Source organism: Lepidochelys kempii, chromosome 3, assembly GCF_965140265.1.
Source record: "Lepidochelys kempii isolate rLepKem1 chromosome 3, rLepKem1.hap2, whole genome shotgun sequence".
Classification (NCBI taxonomy): Eukaryota; Metazoa; Chordata; order Testudines; family Cheloniidae; genus Lepidochelys; species Lepidochelys kempii.
The window spans coordinates 111810620-111817579 of record NC_133258.1 but is presented as its reverse complement, the minus strand read 5'-3'; the positions used below and the strand labels follow the sequence as shown (position 1 = coordinate 111817579).

The window sequence follows — 6960 nt, the reverse complement described above, 5'->3', positions numbered from 1 at the left end:
CCATGTATGCTAACTAGAAATCCAATCATGAAGATTTGTAAGAGTTCTTACATTAATCAAATCAACTTGTCCATACTCCCTACTGTCTGGGTCAAATTTTAAAGTTGGAAGCTCAAATTCATTCAATAAATACTGCAATAAAAGTGTCCTGCTGATTGAATGCTCAGTTATTGTGATATACATCAAAGTGACTTAGAAAGGGGGTATTCATAATTGTCCGTGCCTTAGAAACACAGCCCCCATTGAAGATCAGTAGGACTTGTGCTCCTAAGTTATTTAGGTGCTCTTGAAAATCCTACCTTTATGCAAAAAGCTAGTTGTGTCCTTAATTAGCTATTTGTGTGGGCATTTATTTGTAGACCCAATACGTGGGCAAGAATCTCAGCTGACATAAATCCTAACTCAATGGAGCAATGTCAATTTACGCTAGGTGAGGATCTGCCCCACAATAGTCATGCATGCAGATAGATAGCTTCCACCCTTCTCTTCTTTTGTAGAGAAGATTTTTAAAAAGGATTTATGATAAGGTTTAGCACCCACGCTGCACTGCTAACTAGGAGCCGCCGGAGGTAAGCTAAATTGCTTTTCCAATCCACCCACTGCTGTGTGGAGACTAAGATTTTTGCATGATTTTTGATAAATCCCCAAGAACTGGAAAATATGGATCATTTTCTAATAAGAAAAAGAAGTTCGGAAACACAACCAACAAATCCATCAACATCTGCAAGGGAAAGTGTAAGTACACCAGGCACAACAGAAAATTCTGGCAGTAAAAATGAACAGGCTGCTTCCATCTCATCTGAACAGCCAACTAAAAAGAAAAAATCGTGGCCAAGGCAGTAGTGTTGATTTTCTTGAAATATGGTTTCATCAATTGTGCTGAAGCAAACCAAGAACTAAAGCCTCAATGTGTTGTTTGTAAACAAGTGCTTGCAAACAAGAATTTAAAGCCGCCAAAGTTGAAGAGACATTTAGAAACAAAACATTCAGAACTCATGGATAAACCATTGGACTATTTTCAAAGGAAGCAACGGGAACTTAACTTATCAGGTCAGGTTCTCAGCCAGTCAATCACCTTGAACGATAAAGCACAACTGGCATCATGTTTGGTTGCATATCGTGTGGAAGAAGAGAAAATGGCCCATACAGTTGCTGAAAAAGTTATTCTTCCAGCATCTGTGGATATGGAGAGGACAATTTTTGATGAGAAGTTCGCTGAAAAATTGAAAAGTATTCCTCTCAGTGATAACACAGTGTCTCGGTGAATGTATGATATTGCAGAGAATTTGGAAGCTCAACCTGTAGTGCAGTTACAGTCAGTCGGGGATTTTGCTATACAATTTGACGAAAGTACTGATATTTCAGATTGCACAACGCTGTTAGTTTATGTGAGGTATGTATGTAAGATGATTGTAAGGAGGATTTGCTGTGTTGTCTGACCCTACCAACAAATACAAAGGGGGCATAGATAATTAACACACAGAGTGACTGCGTAGCGGAAAATACAAACTGGAATGGGGTAACTGCAAAGGAATAACGAGTGACGGTGCAGCAAATATGACCAGAAAAACAGTGGAGTTGTGAAAAAAATCTGTGAGGCAGCTGACAATGACATTGTTTGGAATCACTGCTTCATTCACCGTGAAGCTTTGGCGTCCGGGGTATTCCTCCTGATCTTATGGCTGAACTGAAGGAACCAGTCAAAATTCATAGAATCATAGAATATCAGAGGTGGAAGGGACCTCAGGAGGTCATCTAGTCCAACCCCCTGCTCAAAGCAGGACCAATCCCCAATTTTTGCCCCAGATCCCTAAATGGCCCCCTCAATGATTGAACTCACAACCCTGGGTTTAGCAGGCCAATGCTCAAACCACTGAGCTATCCCTCTCCCTAAAATTGTAAACTTCATTAAAGGGAGCTCACTTCATAGCAGGCTTTTTGAAGTGTTATGCTCAGACACGGGAGCAGAACACATGTATTTGTTTCACACTGAAGTAAGGTGGCTGTCGCAGAGCAGAGTGCTTACCAGGGTGTATGAACTCAGCAACGAGATTCATGGTTTTTTGGTGGTGAAACCGTCTACCATGGCAACTTTGTTTGACGATGACAGTTGGTTAATAAAGTTGCCATACCTTGCTGACATTGTCTCGATTTTTAAATGAACTAAACTTGAAGTTACAAGGAAGATGCAATGATTTGTTTCGACGTTGTGAAGAGATACAGGTAATTCAAAAGTCATTGGCACTGTGGCAAGCATGTTTGAAAAGTAATCAGCCCGGCTACTACATGTTCCCAACACTGTTACAACACATTGAGGAGAATACCACTAGTAAGGAAAATGTGAATGAAATGAAAACTATCATACAGTTACATCTCGCTGCTCTGTCTGACAGTTTTAGTCACTATTTCCCAATAAAGGAATTTGAATATTTGAATGAAAAATGCTGGGTGAAAGATCCTTTTGCTTTCAAAAACCCTGAGGCAACAAATGGAGCTAAATCTGGCACCTGAGCAAAAGAAGGATCTGCTGCGTCTCACCTGTGATAACACTCTGAAAATACGGCACAAGTCAATAAACTTGTCGTCATTTTGGATCAGTGTTTCGAAGAATACCCACTGCTAAGTAAAGTAAGTGTGCTCTTGCTACTGCCTTTCACAACAACCTAAATGCGTGCAGTTAGATTTTCAACTTTGACAGGATTAAAAACCAAAGAAAGAAACTGACTGAGCTGTGTACCTGATATGCGGGTAGCTCTTTCATCCTGTGATCTTGACTGGAATGAGATCCTGAGGAACAAACAGGCCCACCAGTCACATTAAGAAAGTGAAACTCAACCTGACCACCTTTATATAGTGTTTTGTTTAAAAGTAATGGCTTTGTCTAGTGTTAGTTACATAAAATGAGTTAAACTGGAATGTATTGCGTTATTACGATTTTATGGACACTCTAGTCAAAAGATATAATTATTCTGGGTCATGGGCATCAACAATTTTCTTCACCTGGGTTGCGAGAAAAAAAGTTTGAAAACCACTGATGTAGACCAACCCTGAGAGTGTTTGTCTAACCTTCTCTTTAAAATCTCCAATGATGGAGATTCCACAACCTCCCTAGGCAATTTATTCCAGTGCTAAACCACCCTGAGAGTTTGGAAGTTTTTCCTAATGTCCAACCTAAACCTCCCCTGATGCAATTTAAGTCCATTGCTTCTTGTCCTATCCTCAGCAGTTAAGAACAACAATTTTTCTCCCTCCTCCTTGTAACAACCTTTTATGTACTTGAAAACTGTTATCATGTCTCCTCTCAGTCTTCTCTTTTCCAGACTAAACAAACCCAATTTTTTCAATCTTCCCTCAGAGGTCATGTTTTCTAGACCTTTAATCATTTTGTTGCTCTTCTCTGGACTTTCTCCAATTTGTCCACATCTTTCCTGAAACGTGGGACCCAGAACTGGACACAATACTCCAGTTGAGGCCTAATCAGTGTGGAGTAGAATTACTTCTTGTGTCTTGCTTACAATACTCCCACTAATATATCCCAAAATTATGTTCATTTTTTTGCAACAGTGTTACACTGTTGACTCATATTTAGCTTGTGGGTCCACTATGACGCCCAGATCCCTTTCTGCAGTACTCCTTCTTAGGCAATCATTTCCTATTTTCTACGTCCGCAACTGATTGTTCCTTCCTAAGTGGAGGCCTTTACATTTGTCCTTATTGAATTTCATCCTATTTACTTCAGACCATTTCTCCAATTTGTCCATATCCTCTAAAGCACTTGTAAACCCTCCCAGCTGGTATCATCCGCAAACTTTGTAAGTGTACTCTCTATGCCATATCTCCATATATTATTTTGTGTATTTAATTAAATACCAGTTACCATCCTACCGCAGCTTCACACAAATCATGAACAAAAAGTTAATTTCCCAGTAAATAAGTAGTATATTATTCACCATTTTCTAACATACTAAAACTTTACAATTAATAATCTGAAAATATTGAGCTATATAATTGCTTAGATAAATGTATATAGTTACAATGTATATATGTAGCAAAGAGATGTACCAAACATAGTGCAAAGACTTATATTTAGCTGTAAATGAACGTGTTTTAATGATTACATCAATCTATTTAAATGCACCTTTTTTTAGAAAAGAATTGAAGTACAAATGGAAAAGTTGATTTAAAATCAAGGCTTTCAATTCACTGCTGCAACCAGTAATGCCTGTAGTGGGTGCAGGGACGTAAGAAGGCATCTTGTACCTCTGTACCACCATGCTAGGTCCCACATTGCTCCCACATTGGTTCTGTGACATTTTTAAGAGACAGAAGGCCTCAATCCTGCATTTCTCCAGCAACTTCCAGAAGAATTTGTGGTGTGTACTGAATTTAGGATAAGGACTGCAGTCCATTACCTAGCTTACTCAAGTATCAAATGAATGTGACCTGAATCCAAATCACTCAATGCAAAGACCCTATAAAAGCAAATCTAGTGTATTTTTACCCTGCATGCAAAAAAGCAATGAAAACTAACTACACCGTTAATAAAAGAAGGAAATATAAAAGGCAAAAAGAATCCAAGAATAACTATACTTTGTGATGCCTTTTAGGGGCTGACATAAGAAAGTAGAAAAAATGTTCACTGATTTGGTGAATTTAATGTGGCAAATGAAAGTATAATACACTGCTAATTAAACAATGCTCCTGTGGTAGTTAAAATAATAGTATTTTTGCTCATTTTTTTCCCCACTAGAGAAATGTGCTTGAGCTACAATACTGTAGTGTTCAGGAACTTATCACAGACACAGATGTGTACATACGGATGTGGGGAGGGGGAGCACGACAACATTTCTGAGGGCAAACAAAGATTCCAGATATACAGACCTATACAACTTCTCTATAAGCAAGAAGCAAGCAAACAAAAAACATTCCCAACCCCACAACTTCATATTGCTTAAGAAACAACAAAATAGTGCCTCCAAGACAGATGGCTTCAGTTCTGCTTTTTACTCACATGTTTTGTATGTGTGAAACACATAGGGTAAAGAATCTGGGTGTTGTATTGTAAATACAGTATTATGTTTTCTTCAACCAATTAATTTACAGTATCACCTTCATTCACTTGCTAGATACCTTGGCAGCAAGTGAGAACAAGTGTGGGGTGCAGCTGAAATTATTTCCTTAGAGACCAATCAGTCTTTAAAGCTTTAGAAAGGAGAAATCCTAAAGCAGCTTACTATGTATTAAACCATTTGTTCTTTGAGAGAAAATTGAAAAAAAATATTTTTCATATAGAGGCTCATGAGCCACCCAGGCTAGCAATCAAATTCATTGTTTAGAGACAAACATTTAATTAAAATACTTTCCTAAATATTGTATAACAATGAATTTTTTGCTACAGTTTATGTGAGTGGCAACCTTACTTGAATGTCAATAAAGTGTAGTACATACATATAATCACTCTTGTTATTATACCAGCATACATATTTTTAAACACACACCCATCATGAAGTAGTTCCAAATTCTTCACTTGATTTTTTTTTCCCACAGGTACACATACAGAGCTCCTGTTTACCTATAAAAAAACCTGTTTTTTCCCCTCCAGACCCCACTACTATTCTGAATATTTATTTTATTTGTACTACTTATATTTATGATACTAAAATAATTTAATTTTATACAGGAGTATGTAATATATTAGGCATATAGCCAATAAGTAGATCCAAGACCTCTAGTAAAACTGCACTGTCTTCACTCTTTGTGGTAAACATTCAGAATAGTGGTTTAGCCTCACAGCTCATTAAACCTTAATTAGAGCCCTGCTGCTAAATCCTTCCTTCCACACGGCACTAAAAAAGTATCCCTTCCTCTCCTAACTCTTACCTAATCATCTTGATTGCTGCATGGCCGTTTCCTATAGTTTAAAGCCCCTATACTATAGACTTACTTGCTTTAAACATCTGAGTAGCCCCACAGCCTTCAGTAGGACTTACATTTTAAATGTAAGTATATGCATGAATCCATATCATTAGCTACTCCAGATCATCAGACAGGGAACCTCACTGTAAACTGTTGCTGATACCGGGAATCAGAACAATAGTCTAGAGTTGTTATAATGTTGGCATCACTATTGCTACACACAATTACAAGAAGAACCTCTTTGCCCGTGACCACTTTGGGGCTGAAGAAATGTGAAGGCTGGAATAAGGAGCCCTCTCAGCCTTCCTTGACTTTTGTTCATGAATCAAATGATTTAGCTTTTTTTTTCTCTATCCCCTCTAGAAGCAGCAAGGAGGTGGTCCCCTTTAAACATAGCTACTCAAGACAGGCTATGATTTTCTTCCCTTTACAGGACCACCCAGATTCTCCATAGTGAAATGCATTCTGTACCAGACACATTAAACTATTTCATAATTTTCTTCAGACTGCAAAGACTTACAATCCTACAATACATTTATCACCATCAGCCACTGCTAGCACATAAACAGAACATATATAATGGGCCAAATGGACACATATAAGGAGAGAGAGAGTTAGAAAAAGAAATGTTGTGGAACCCCAAGCATTACATAATCCTGACTCAGGCTCACAAATAAATAAAATAAAGTAAAACAAAATAAAATAAAACCACAAGATTGGCTTTAAAATAGTGATAAAAAATACTTTGGGGGTTCTTTTAATTTTCTTTCTGGTTTCTGGGCCTTTAAGATTCCATTAAAAAAAAAACCTTGAAAACATGAATCTCAAGGGCTAGAAACTTAATTCTTTGGATAAAAATGAAAGCTGAGATTCTCACAATCATAACTCCAGGAGCTGGGGATTTTAAGAAAAACATCAGTGAACATGAGCCTTGTATAAGAGTGACTACACAACACAGGCAGTTTGTCCTACTGGCTATGGCCCTAGACTGGCCCTTAGGAAAGCTGGGTTCTAAGCCTGGGCTCTGTCACTGGCCTGTTAAGA

The 6960-nt window shown here is 38.0% G+C and overlaps 1 pseudogene; it reads left to right on the top strand.

Annotated features, from left to right (window-relative positions):
- The first annotated feature begins 660 nt into the window (after positions 1-660).
- On the top strand, positions 661-2820 carry LOC140908799 (protein FAM200B-like; annotated as a pseudogene).
- Positions 2821-6960: the final 4140 nt, after the last annotated feature.